Source organism: Triticum dicoccoides, chromosome 7A, assembly GCF_002162155.2.
Source record: "Triticum dicoccoides isolate Atlit2015 ecotype Zavitan chromosome 7A, WEW_v2.0, whole genome shotgun sequence".
NCBI classification, from domain to species: Eukaryota; Viridiplantae; Streptophyta; class Magnoliopsida; order Poales; family Poaceae; genus Triticum; species Triticum dicoccoides.
Genome location: NC_041392.1, coordinates 68,356,350 through 68,371,159, shown reverse-complemented (window position 1 = coordinate 68,371,159; position 14,810 = coordinate 68,356,350).

The following is a 14,810-nucleotide window of genomic DNA, read 5'->3' as shown; positions in this document are numbered from 1 at the left end:
CTTATTTCATGATAAATGTTTATTATTCATGCTAGAATTGTATTAACCGGAAACATAATACATGTGTGAATACATAGACAAACAGGGTGTCACTAGTATGCCTCTACTTGACTAGCTCGTTGAATCAAAGATGGTTAAGTTTCCTAGCCATAGACATGAGTTGTCATTTGATTAACGTGGTCACATCATTAGAGAATGATGTGATTGACCTGACCCATTCCGTTAGCATAGCACTTGATCGTTTAGTTTGTTGCTATTGCTTTCTTCATGACTTATACATGTTCCTATGACTATGAGATTATGCAACTCCTGTTTATCGGAGGAACACTTTGTGTGCTACCAAACGTCACAACGTAACTGGGTGATTATAAAGGTGCTCTACAGGTGTCTCCAAAGGTACTTGTTGGGTTGGCGTATTTCGAGATTAGGATTTGTCACTCTGATTGTCGGAGAGGTATCTCTGGGCCCTCTCGGTAATGCACATCACTATAAGCCTTGCAAGCATTGTAACTAATGAGTTAGTTGCAGAATGATGTATTACGGAACGAGTAAAGAGACTTGCCGGTAACGAGATTGAACTAGGTATTGAGATACCGACGATCGAATCTCGGGCAAGTAACATACCGATGACAACGGGAACAACGTATGTTGTTATGCGGTCTGACCAGTAAAGATCTTCGTAGAATATGTGGGAACCAATATGAGCATCCAGGTTCCACTATTGGTTATTGACCGGAGACGTGTCTTGGTCATGTCTACATAGTTCTCGAACCCGAAGGGTCCGCACGCTTAAAGTTTCGATGACAGTTATATTATGAGTTTATGAGTTTTGATGTACCGAAGGAGTTCGGAGTCCCGGATGAGATCGGGGACATGACGAGGAGTCTCGAAATGGTCGAGACGTAAAGATTGATATATTGGACGACTATATTCGGACTTCAGAAAGGTTCCGAGTGATTTGGGTATTTTTTGAAGTACCGGAGAGTTACGGGAATTCGCCGGGGAGTATATGGGCCTTATTGGGCCATACGGGAATAGAGGAGATAGGCCGAAAGGAAGGAGGCCTGCGCCCCCCCTCTGGTCCGAATTGGACAAGGGGTGCAGCCACCTTTTCCTTCTCCCTCTCCTCCTCTTTCCTTCACTCCTGGCAGGGGGGCACCTCTAGACACACAAGTTGATCAAGTTGATCGTCTCTTAGCCGTGTGCGGTGCCCTCCTCCACCATCACTACTAGAAAAAGGGCTATAGATGGGATTGACACTAATGGTGCACTAGACAAGCAGTGCGCCATTAGTATATACTAATGGCGCACCACCTTCTGATACGCCATTAGAGTTGAAACTACTAATGGCGCACCTGGCCCAGGGTGCGCCATTAGTATCAAAAAAAAATTTGAACTAGTGCGCCTGTCCAAACATACTAATGGCGCATCCAGACATAGTGCGCCATTACTAGTTGTAACTAGTAATGGCGCACCTGTCGAAAAGTGCGCCACTAATGTTGTTTTTTATTATATTTTTTATTCCTTTTTTGCAAAACTACTAATGGCGCACTGTTCCACCGTGCGCCATTACTAGTTTAAACTAGTAATGGCGCACTGTGGGACAGTGTGCCATTAGTATGTTTTTTTGTTGCAAAACTACTAATGGCGCACCACTAGAAGATGCGCCATTAGTAACCTGGATTACTAATGGCACATTTAAAGTTGGTGCGCCATTAGTAAGTGGGCAGCAACAAGATATTTTGGACAGACTCTCCTACCCATACTCACTTTCTCCCCACTTCATTCTCTCCACCTCCTCCTTGTCTCGGGTGCCTCCTCTTTTTCACCTCATTTCCACCATAGATTCATTCAATTTAAGTGGTTAAATTACCTTGTTTTGATAGGTAAGTAAGGGGGGAAGCTATATTTATGTTGTTCTCCCTACAACAATGTGGACATGCACTTTTTATGGCCTAGCTAGATCTATGTATGTTCGTGGTGTTGCATATGTTTGTGGTGTTGCATATGTGTTTGTGTTTGGAGGTGTACCGGTATTTGAAATGCGATAGTTGCCAATATTTTGCCGGAATGTTGATTCATTTCCGTTTCGGCGAGAATTTTGGCATTAAGCATTCTTTTTGGTCCTATTTTTAGGGAAAGTCATGCCAAATTTTTTCTTGGTTCTAAAATATCGTTTTGCTCTACCCCGCAGGCGACCATGGTCCGCACGATGACCGAAGGCATCATGAATAGGTTTTTGAGGTCCGCGAAGGCCGAGATGCTTCAAAAGAACGAGACGGAGATAAGATGTCCGTGTCGAAGATGCAAGCTGAAGAGCCTTATTGTGGACCCGGATTCCGGGCAGGTGCGGGACCACGTGCCCTTGCGTGGTTTCATGGATGGCTATCGGTGGCAAGGTGATGAAGATGACTACGAAGTCGTCCATGGGGGCCGGGCAAGAAATGAGGAAGGGCAGCAAGACAACCACCGCGGCTCGGGCGAGCGAGAAGACGAAGAATCCCCAGGAGATGATCATGACGGTGATGCTGTACACAGTCATCATGTAGAAGATGCAGGACATGATGATGAGGAAGATGCCGGAGCAAACGACGGGCATGATCATGAAGATGATGATGCCGGCGGAGCAGACGACGCTGGACCATCGATGGGCTGGGTGCAGGACCCTCATATTCAAGAGCTGCTTCTCAAGCAGACGGAGAAAGCAAGAGCTGCCGCCCGAGAGAAAGCCAAGATGGATCAACTTGAGTTAGACGCGGTTACTCCATTGTATGAAGGATGCAGGCCCGAGGATACCCGCCTGAAAGTAACGCTCATGGCTCTGGAGATGAAGGTAAAACACAAAATGACCGACGCATGCTTCGACGAGAACATGTCATTCTGGCACGAACGTCTTCCCAAGGGGAACAAGTGCCCGACCAGTTTGGAGGAGGCGAAGAAAATCGTGTGTCCCCTAGATTTACCGCACGTGAAATACCATGTGTGCATGAACGATTGCATCATTTATCGGGACGAGCACGCGGAGTCTACCATATGTCCGGTGTGCGGCGTCACTCGATACAAGAAGAGGAAGAAAGCTCCTCGAAAAGTGGTGTGGTACTTTCCGATCACTCCTCATCTGCAGCGGTATTTCGCGGACCCTAAGGTAGCAAAGCTCCTGTGTTGGCACGCGGATAGGGAGGAGAAGAAGCAAGAAGATGACGCAAATGATCCGGAGATAGATAAAAAAGACAAGATGCTGAGTCACCATAAGGATGCGAGCCAGTGGCAAGCGTTGAACTTCGAAGACCCAGAATTTGGGAACGATCCAAGGAACATCGTGCTGGGTGCGAGCACCGATGGAGTCAATCCGTTTGGCAGCCAGAGAAGCACACATAGCACCTGGTTTGTGTTTGTGTGGATGTACAACCTTCCCCCCTGGTTGTGCATGAAGAGGAAGTACATTCACATGAGTATGCTAATTGAAGGACCAAAACAACCAGGGAACGACATCAATCTGTATCTGGGGCTGCTGAAAGAGGAGCTTGACACGCTGTGAAAAATGCCAGCCAATACGTGGGATGCCGCAGAGAAAGAATATTTCCCTATGAGAGCCGCGCTGCTCACGACGGTGCACGACTATCTCGGTTACGGATATGTCGCGGGGCAGATGGTCCACGGATTTTCTGGATGCGTCAGGTGCATGGATGACACAACGTATCGCCAGCTAGATAGAGATCCTGGGTCTTCGAAAACCGTGTTCATGGGACATCGAGGGTGGCTTCGTGACGATGACCTGTGGAGAAAACGCAAGGATCTGTTCGATGGTGAAACCGAACCCCGAGGACGCCCGCGTACGAGGAGCGGCGAGGAAATAGACGAGCTGTTGAAAAATTGGAAAGACTGCCCGCTGCCGGGAAAGAAGCAAAAGGCGCCAGAGCCGGGAAAGAAGCGAAAGGCGCCAGAGCCGCTGCTGAAGGTATGGAAAATGAGGTCTGTTTTCTGGGACTTGCCGTACTGGAAGATCCACCGTGTGCCTCACAGCCTTGATGTCATGCATATCACGAAGAACGTGTGCGAGAGTCTGCTTGGTACCCTGCTCAACATGCCAGAAAGGACTAAAGATGGGCCGAAAGCAAGGGCAAACTTGAAATCAATGGGCATCAGGCAGGAGCTTCACGATATATATGATGATGATGATGATGATGATGATGATGATGATGATGATGATGATGATGATGATGAGGCGAAGCAGGACACGGAAAGTCGTCGCAAAGGCAAAAAGGCCAAGAAGACCGGAAATGACTACCCTCCCGCGTGCTTCACTCTAAGTCAGGAGGAGATCGAGCAGTTTTTCACCTGCCTCGTAGGAGTAAAACTTCCTTACGGTTACGCGGGAAAGATAAGCAGATACCTAGACCCAGCGAAGCTGAAGTTCAGCGGGATGAAGTCTCACGACTGTCACGTGCTGATGACGCAGATACTTCCAGTTGCAATCCGTGGGATCATGGACGCGCACGTCCGTGAAACCCTATTTGGCCTATGCAACTTTTTCGACGTCATCTCTCGGAAGTCTGTTGGCGTGAGGCAACTCAGAAGGCTATAGGAAGAGATCGTGGTGATACTATGCGAGCTTGAGATGTACTTCCCGCCCACATTCTTCGACGTTATGGTGCATCTGCTGGTCCATATCGTGGACGATATCATCCAACTCGGGCCGACGTTCCTGCACAGCATGATGCTGTTCGAAAGGATGAATGGTGTCATCAAAGGATACGTTCGCAACATGTCACATCCAGAGGGAAGCATAGCCAGGGGCTTTCTGACCGAAGAGTGCATCTCCTACTGCATGAATTATCTAGGCATTGAGAACCCCGTTGGTCTGCCCGTCAACAGGCACCTCGGCAGGCTCGCTGGATGGGGTCACCGTGAGGGTCGCCGCGAAATGCATGTCGACTTCGAGGGTCGACTCGCCGACTTTGAAAGAGCAAACCTAGTCGCGCTACAACACATAGACGTGGTCGATCCTTGGGTGGTAGAGCACAAAACCTTTATTAAGAAGACATACAATGACCGAGGCCAACAGAGGACGGACGGAGATATACTCAAAGAGCACAACTCATGTTTCACGCGTTGGTTCAAGCAGAAGCTTCTGTCGTACCCTTTACATGAGGATTCTTCCGCAGAAGAACAACTCATATTCGCCTTGTCACAGGGCGCCGAGCACAACCTGATGACCTATGAGGCGTACGATATCAACGGCTACACATTCTACACCGAGGCCAAGGACATGAAGAGCGATGGTTATCAGAACTCCGGGGTAACGATGGAATCCTACACCGGTAACGACAAGGACAGATACTACGGAAGGATCGAGGAGATCTGGGAGCTGAGCTACGCTGGAGAGAAGGTCCCGATGTTCCGTGTCAGATGGGCCAAGAGCGTCCTAAAAGAAGACCAGTATTTCACCACCATGGTTATACCCGAAGCCAAATCCAAGACCGCGGGCGCAAACGTCACCGCCAAAAATGAGCCATGAGGATCGAACATGACGACGATGATGAAGTAGCAGCATAAACCACAAGAAGAAGCAGGACCACCCTACCTAAAGGACGTCCGTTCCACAGAAGAACTCCATTTGCGAAAAAGAAGGGCAAGAAGATTGTGAACAGATAGCTAGCTAAGATCGATTGTATTTAAATCGTAGCCTTCATTTCTCGATTGTATTTCATGGGCACTTTTTGAACTATAATGAATATTTTTAAATTTCATGGACACTCGATCTCGATCCCCCTCCATCTCGATCGCTATCCCACCTCGCCAGATTCGGTCCCCCTCGCCGTCGAGCACCCCCCGGTCCATCGGCCGCCGCCGCCGACCCCCCGCACCCTCGATTCCCCTACTCAACCGCCGCCGCCGACCCCCCGCACCCCTCCCCTACTCAACCGCCACCGTCGACCCCCCGCACCCCGCGCACCCTCCCCCACTCCACCGGCATTACTATTTGATGATATTTTTTAAAAAATTATTACTGTCTTATAAAAAAAATATTACTGTTATGATTTAAACAAATTTGAACATATTTAAACACAAATAAGTATCAAACAGCATTTTAAATGCATAAAAACAATTTGTGGAGTCTGGGTATCGAACCCAGGACCTCCTAGTGTGAGAACTGGCTGCTGACCAGTCGAGCTAGTAGAGGGAACTTGGTGTGGATCAGGTCAGGTGGAAGATAACCTGTCGGCTCGAGCAGAAATAGAAAAATACTAATGGCGCACCAGGGTGAGGTGCGCCATTAGTATGGATGTACTTATGGTGCACCGAGGGGTGGTGCGCCATTAGTATTGTGCCGCCCCCATCCATATTTCCACCCGGCCCAAACCTATCCCCTCTCTCTCCCTCGCCCTCGCCCTCGATCCCCTTCCCCTCTCCTCTCCTGACGCCGCCTCGACGCCGCCCCGACGCTGCCTCGACCCCGCCGCGACGTCTCCAACCACCGCCGCCTGAGGCCCCGACGTCGGCGCCGCTCTACCCGTCGCCCCACCTCGTTGGACGCCATCGCCCCGCCGCCCTCGTCGCCGGTGGCCCGGACGCCGCCCCGTCCACACCATCATCGCCGGAGCACCACCACCACCCGGACCTCGTCGCCTCCTCCCCTACATCGTCGTCGTCCCCGACATCCTCCCCGCGCCCCACTGCCCTATCCCTACGGCCACCATGAGCTCCCCCTCCTCCTCTCCCCATCTCCCCCTCACGCGCACGCGCTTACGCCGTTTAGCACATTAGGGTAATGCACCCCCATCCTCCCTCTCTCCTCCGGATATATTCTTCTTAGTTATCTGAATCTATTCAAGTCTGAAACTGTTAGTGTGAGGTGTCTGCAACTGTTGCAATCTTGTTGATATGTAAAAGATGATCTGAAATTGAAACCCCAAATCACATGATTCACAATTAGATGATCTGAATCTATTAAGCAGTTTTAGACAATGGTATGATTTCTGAGTTGGACCGACCAGGAGAGATTGTTCATGATTAGTATATCCCCAAGTTCAACTGTTGCTAACTTCCTAGCTATAGTTCTTGATACATACTTAGAATTGGTCCACTGATTATCTAGGTTTGATGCACCGTATTTGTCCCAAGGTTGTCGATGGTTTTCACCAATTGATTGTGTGTTTGCATTGCCTGCTCGTGCAGTTTACTTTAAATCTGAGCATCCAAGTACTTATATTTACTACAATAGATCTAAATCCAGTAATGTCATGTGTGATCAAGGCTGCATAATTATGTAGGGCTTAAGAGTTTCACTTTGATGATGATGCCCTTTGCTACTCAAGATTGTTCATATATGGGCACTGGAACTCACGCATCTATTATTTCGCAGTGAACATGTAACCTTTTCGCTTTTGCTCTGCATGTGCTTCTCAGTTTGCTAGCTATATCTCTAGGTTCTTGATTGGCTTCACTAGTTGATTGGTTGTTTGCATTGTCTGTTTGTGCTACTTTCCCCCGAGCACCCATGATCTATATCGAAGAATGTTACTTTTGAATTTTGATTATGCCGAATAGTTGTGCAGGGGGTAAGAATTTTCACTTTGAAGATGCCTTTGGCGTTCTGGATGTTCCAATATGAGCACCAGAACTCGGATGTCTACTATTTGCATTGAATAGATATTAGCAGTTGACCTCTTTGCTTAGGCAAATGCTAGTAACTTGTGCTTTCATATCTCTGTATTGGTTCGTGTTGCTGTTGTAGTCCTTGAATTTGTTCAGTTACCTCCTGGTAGGTTAGATGCAGGTGATTAGTTTCCCTAGTTTAGGGTTTTCTCAGTGTATCAGATTTAATGAGTCAGCTCTGCTTTATTCCTATGTCTATATGGTTTTCTAGTGCCTTTTACTGGATGTTTTTAAGTGTAATCCACATGTGCTTTTAGCCCTGTATTGGTTCAGTAGGTGTTTCCTTTATTTTGTCAGTGTTAGATCATCTCACTGAATTTGTGTGTACAAGCCCTGCAGTGCAGATGTATTTTAGTGTAAGCTCAGCAACTTTTGATGAATTCTCTGTGTAATATACCCCAGAATTATAGTGCAATTTATCCCATATTTTGAGTGTATTTGTCAGTGTAATATACCCTAGAATTACAGTGTAATTTAGCCCATATTTTCAGTGTAATCTCCATGATTAAATTTTCTGGTTGCAGTGCAGTTCTTGTTATATATTTATGGTTGTTAGACTGTTCAGCTATGCAGAGTGAAATACAAGTTCAGCATGTCGATAATGATTTTGGCAGCAGTGCGAGGCAGAAGTGTGCGGCACAATTCCTTCATTGGATAATGATTTTGCAGGTACCCCGAGAGGCCCTTGAGTTTGCCGGAATGTCGATTAACTTCCGTTCCGGCAAATTCGGGTACTCCATATGTCCTATTTTCAGCAAAGGTCATGCTGAAATTTTCCGTGAATTTTAGCATGACTTTGCTAAAAATAGGACATATGGGGTACTTGTGACTAATGCGTGGGCCGGGGTATCTTAGTAGTTAATTAAGTAGGATCAAGTGCCCTGGCGTACTTGTGACTAATGCATGGCTTTTAGGGTGCCTCGGTGTCGATAAAAACCGAAATGATGAAAGCTTAGGCTTTTAGGGTGCCTCGGCGTTGAAAAACCCTCAATGATAAAAGCTTAGCTTTTAGGATGCCTCGGTGTCGACAAACCCTAAATGATGAGACCATGATCTTGTTCCTTGACAATAACCAACTTTTTGACCAAACTTTGTTCCTATTTAGAGAGAAACATGGCCAACAACGATGAGGCCGGGGGTTCGGGCGGCAAGGCATTCTGGAAGCTGTCCTAGGAGATGGAGGAACAACCTCACTTGTATGAGGACGCCGCCTTCCCCACCGATCCTGAGACCACTGATGGTACCGCCGAGGATGACCCCACTGATGCCACCACTGATGGTGCCGCCAAGGATGCCACCACTGATGATGGCGGCGCACGCACAGATGGCAGCCAACCGAAGAGGCAACGGAAGGACCGGCGCCCGACCGTGCTCCGCACCCTCAAGGAGGAAGTTACTGAAGTGGACTCCGACGGGAATCCAATGGCGCCCGAACGAATAGTCAAGGGGTACTCGCTTCAGCTCGGGTGCATTCTCCGGAGCACCGTCTCGATAAACACCGAGAACCTGAGGCATCCTGACCGAGGGAATTTGCGCAACCTCCTCTTCACGAAGCTGCACGAACGATACAAGTTCCCCGCTGAATTAGAAAACACAAGCCTCAAAGGGAATAAAGTGAACAATGCTGCCCTCACGAAGATGAGCAAGGCCCTGTCTACTTGGAAGAGCAATGTGAAGAGAATGATCGAGAAAGGTGAGAGTTATGAGAAGATCAAGGAGAAAAATCCTTCGATCACCGAAGATGACTACAACGACTTCAAGATCAATTGCTCGAGCACCGCAAACTTTGAATCAAGTAAGTGGGGGAAAGAAATGCGGGAGCTAAACTTAGGGGAACACACACTCGGTCCCAGCGGTTACAGAGTGGCGGAGCCTATATGGGACAAGGAGGAGGCAGACCGTGCCGAGCAAGGCCTACCGCCCCTCTTCGATAAATATGGTGACAAGCAGACCAGGAACTTTGTCAGGGCCCGGTACAAGAAGGACCCGAAAACAAAGGAGCTTACCACGGATCCGAAGACCAGGGCGCTTGAGCTTGTTCTGGTAAGGAATACACCCCCGCGTAATTAGCTCCATATGGTTGCATTCTAATTAATTAAGCCAAATTTCTAAATGGTTCACATTCCTTCCGCAGGCGACTGAAAGCAGTAGCGCGGGGTCGACTAAGAGCAACCCTTGGGACACCACTCTAAATAGGGCGTTGAATGTAATGAAGAACAAGGATAAGCTCAGTAAGCCGACGTCAGCTGGTCGTGTGGCCGGCAAAGGCTTGTCGACAAAATGGTCGTCATACTATAACACTGGTGGGCGAAAGGAGAAAAAGACCAGCTCGGAAAGCCAGGCGCGCGAGGTTCAAGAACTCAGGGCATAGGTGGTGCGGATTCCGGAGATTGTCCAAGAGCAAGTGGAACAATAACTCGGAAGGATGATCACCGCCATTGTGCCTACCTTGATCCAGGGGATTAGTGCGTGGATTGCGGGCGGCCAACAGGGGCCGCCCCCGATTCCTAGCTTCACGGCCAGCAACTCGCAGAACGCGATGGCGGGGCCATTGGTGTCTCCAGCGGAGGCGCCATTGGTGTCTCCGACGCCGGCACGGGAGCTTAATGTACCCGGGTGTACGCCGGCCGGCACCTCTGCAGCAAGCGGCCCCTCCGTCAACTGCACGCCCGCCGTTGGCGGTGCCTCGACATTAGCCGAGCTCGACGCCATCATCACGGTAACTAATTAAGCCTCTCTCGGCCGAGGACTTCATCTCCTTGCCTTTGACTGGGCATCCCTGATGCCCTACATGTTTTCGCAGGGCGCCGCCGACGTTCCGTGCACTCTCCTGCACTTCGTGAAAAACGAGTTGGTCGATGTCGCCAAGGGCAAAATCGTTCAACCGGGCAACCCCTTGTTCCACGGTACCCAGATGCCACCCAACTTGTTTAGGGTTCAACTGGTTCGGGTGCTGCCAGGCTGCGACGAGTTGTTACCTCCGATTCGACCTGTCGGGGCCGACGATGATGATGTGATGACCCTCAGCGCCTGCCTGAGCTGGCCCCTGCTTTGGCCGAAGAGCCAGATTCGTTTGGGGGCGGGGGACACCACCCCAAAGACAACACCGCCAGTCGTGCCGGCGCCAAGTCGGCCCCGTGGCAAGACCGCCGCAACGGTGCCGGACATCCCTATGCCACTGGATCCAAACATGCATATGGCACAGGATCAGAACGACGACGACAACGATACATTTGCCAACGTCGATCAGTACTTTGCCGATCATGGGTACGGTGGCGACTTCATGGGGCCTCCTTCTCAAGAACCCAACCCAACAAAAGACGTGCGCAATCTAGCTGGTACCGCGGAGAAGCCAAGTTGCAACGGGCGTCGTCTGCAGTTCAGCTCTCAGGAGACGCCTCCAGCTGCCGACTTCACCGAGCCTCAGATAGGCGAGGTGCAAAATATTATCAGCCCCAACACACTCAAGAAGGCGGTCTGTGAGTAGAACTCAGTCCCATTACAGGAGAAGAAGAAGGCACGCAAAAGAAAGACTAACAAGGGTGCGGGCCAGCCGGCACTGAGTACGATCCATGCTCAGGACGGGCCACCTTCACCTGAGGATTTAATGAGGAGGCTGCATGTGGCGGGTAGGCCAATGCTACCGAGAAATATGCTCGATGCTGCAACCGGTGCTATGCGGAGTCTGCATGACAGTGTTCTTTCTTTGGAGAAGCGGCGTCTCAGAAAGAAGGATGTGGCATACCCGGTTTTCGCGGCCAAGGTGCCAAAGGGCAAGGGCTTTGTGGATAACTCCATCGGGGGTACGATCGTCCTGCGGTTTGATGACATCCACGCTATGTTGAAACTTCATCCGCTGCACTACACCTTCGTTCGGCTATTTTCGCTGAGTATGGAGATGCGGATCATTCACGACAAGACCCCGGACATCGTGATAGTCGACCCCTTCTACATGCGTGCCAAGATCTTGGGCAGCGCTGGGGACCGGCAAGTCGCGAGTTCTTACCTCGAAGGCGTCATTCTGGCAAACCAAGATAAGGATAACTTCCTCGTGCCTTACTTTCCCGAGTAAGTCCTCCCCTCAACCGCCCCGTAACATATGAATTCTTAGATTTTGATCGTTTTTCTTTTAACATTCTGTGTTTTCTGCAGTGACACACATTGCACACTCATCCTCCTAAGCCCCAAATATTCCATGGCCACGTATTTCGACCCGGACCGTCATTCGAACGTAGACTACACAAATGTCAAGAAGGTTCTTGATGATGTTCTCCCCGGCTACGCCAAATCTGGAGGCACCTTCACTAGGGCTATTCGTAAGTACGCCAAGCACGTGTTCTCCCACAATACGACGTTCTGCTGCGTCAAGCAGCCGCCTGGAGGTCAGAAGGGTGCCTACTACGCCATCCATCACATGCGGGCGATCGTACGGGACCATCATCAACTTCTGCTACTGAGTAAACTCAAAGATTGGGCCGCGAGCGTGTCGGCAATCTAGGACGCGGACATCAGACAAGAATTCTTTCGCATCCAGTCGGAGTTTGCGGAAATCATCTATCAAGATGTCCTTTGTACCTCGAGGCACTTCTACCTCAGAAATCAACCGTCCAACAGTGACATCGACACAATGCTACAAATGCAGGTTGACAACAACCGTTATTTCATGACTCCCATGATAGACGGCGGCTTCATCCACGCTCCGGTCCCTTGAGTTAAGTCGAAAGCAGTGATGCTGTGTCTAGTTCTGAAACATCGATTGGCTCATGTTGTAATTAAACTTTAATGAACTTGTAGTATGACTCTTTGGTTTCGAGAGTCGTTCAACTTAGATGTAATCGATGCTATTAATGTCTTGCTTTTCTCTTCCGATCGTTCTGTTGCATACTTATATATTGCTTATGTATTGTCTGTGAATTGGTACTAACGTTTCGTTTGGCTACTGCATAGCGATGCCGTCATATGTCGTGTACAAGGGTAAGGTTCCCGGAGTCTACGACGACTGGTAGGAGTGTCGGAGACAGGTTCACTGATTCAGCGGTAACAGTTACAAAGGGTACACCACTAGGGCCGAGGCCGAATCTAGATACGCCCATTATCTAGCGGGAGAGGGGAGGGAGCGCTGGAGGAACCGGATGAAGACGAGTTTCATCGTGATGATGCTCATCGTGATGACCGCAACTATCTTCTATGTGATGGTAGTTTAGATGATCGATATCAACTTGTAATGTGAAGACAAACTCGCTACTCGCGGTCTCGAGACTTGTAATATAATGTTCTATCTTTCTTCGGTCTTTTCAATTCGGAGACTAATATGATGAATTGTATTCGGAGACTAATATGATGAATTGTATTCAGAGACTAATCTTCTATTGTATTCGATGAATCTGTTGTTGATGTGTGTTGTCTATATTTTGTCCAATTATACATTTTGTAACCTGTGCAAAAAACAGAAAATAAAAAAAAACCTAATATTCATACTAATGGCGCATCACATCACAGTGCGCCATTAGTATGCCAAAGGATACTAATGGCGCATCATTAAACATTGCGCCATTAGTATGCCGAAGTTACTAATGGCGCATCTTGTTGTTGTGCGCCATTAGTATGCCAAAGCACCTGGGTATACATGGCCCCCTGGGAGGCATACTAATGGCGCACTGTTGTATATACTAATGGCGCATCTGAGGTGCGCCGTTAGTATACCAGATACTAATGGCGCACCTGTGGTGCGCCATTAGTAAAATATACTAATGGCGTGGCACTAATGGCGCACCACTAATGCGCCATTAATGGCCAAATTAGGTGCGCCATTAGTAGGCCTTTTCCTAGTAGTGCATAGTCCACCTCGATAATACTGTAGCAGTGCTTAGGTGAAGCCCTGCATCGGTAGAACATCAACATCGTCACCACGCCGTCGTGCTGACGAAACTCTCCCTTAACACTCGGCTGGATCGGAGTTAGAGGGACGTCATCGGGTTGAACGTGTGCTGAACTCGGAAGTGCCGTGCATTCGGTACTTGATCGGTCGGATCGTGAAGACGTACGACTACATCAACCGCGTTGTGCTAACGCTTCCGCATTCGGTCTACGAGGGTACGTGGACAACACTCTCCCCTCTCATTGCTATGCATCACCATGATCTTGCGTGTGCGTAGGAAATTTTTGAAATTACTACGTTCCCCAACAGTGGCATCCGAGCTAGGTTTTATGCGTAGATGTCATATGCACGAGTAGAACACAAGTGAGTTGTGGGCGATATAAGTCATACTGCTTACCAACATGTCATACTTTGGTTCGGCGGTATTGTTGGATGAAGCGGCCCGGACCGACATTACGCGTACGCTTACGCGAGACTAGTTCTACCGACGTGCTTTGCACACAGGTGGCTGGCGGGTGTCAGTTTCTCCAACTTTAGTTGAACCAAGTGTTGCTACGCCCGGTCCTTGCGAAGTTTAAAACAGCACCAACTTGGCAAACTATCGTTGTGGATTCGATGCGTAGGTAAGAACGGTTCTTGCTAAGCCCGTAGCAGCCACATAAAACTTGCAACAACAAAGTAGAGGACGTCTAACTTGTTTTTGCAGGGCATGTTGTGATGTGATATGGTCAAGACGTGATGCTATATTGTATGAGATGTTCATGTTTTGTAACCAAGTTATCGGCAACTGGCAGGAGCCACATGGTTGTCGCTTTATTGTATGTAATACAATCGCCTTGTAATGCTTTACTTTATCACTAAGCGGTAGCGATAGTCGTGGAAGCATAAGATTGGCGAGACGACAACGATGCTACGATGGAGATCAAGATGTCGCACCGGTGACGATGGTAATCATGATGGTGCTTCGGAGATGGAGATCACAAGCACAAGATGATGATGGCTATATCATATCACTTATATTGATTGCATGTGATGTTTATATTTTATGCATCTTATCTTGCTTTGATTGATGGTAGCATTATAAGATGATCCCTCACTAAAATTATCAAAGTATAAGTGTTATCCCTGAGTATGCACCGTTGCAAAAGTTCTTCGTGCTGAGACACCACGTGATGATCGGGTGATAGGCTCTACGTTTAAATACAATGGGTGCAAAACAGTTGCACACGCGGAATACTCAGGTTAAACTTGACGAGCCTAGCATATAACAGAT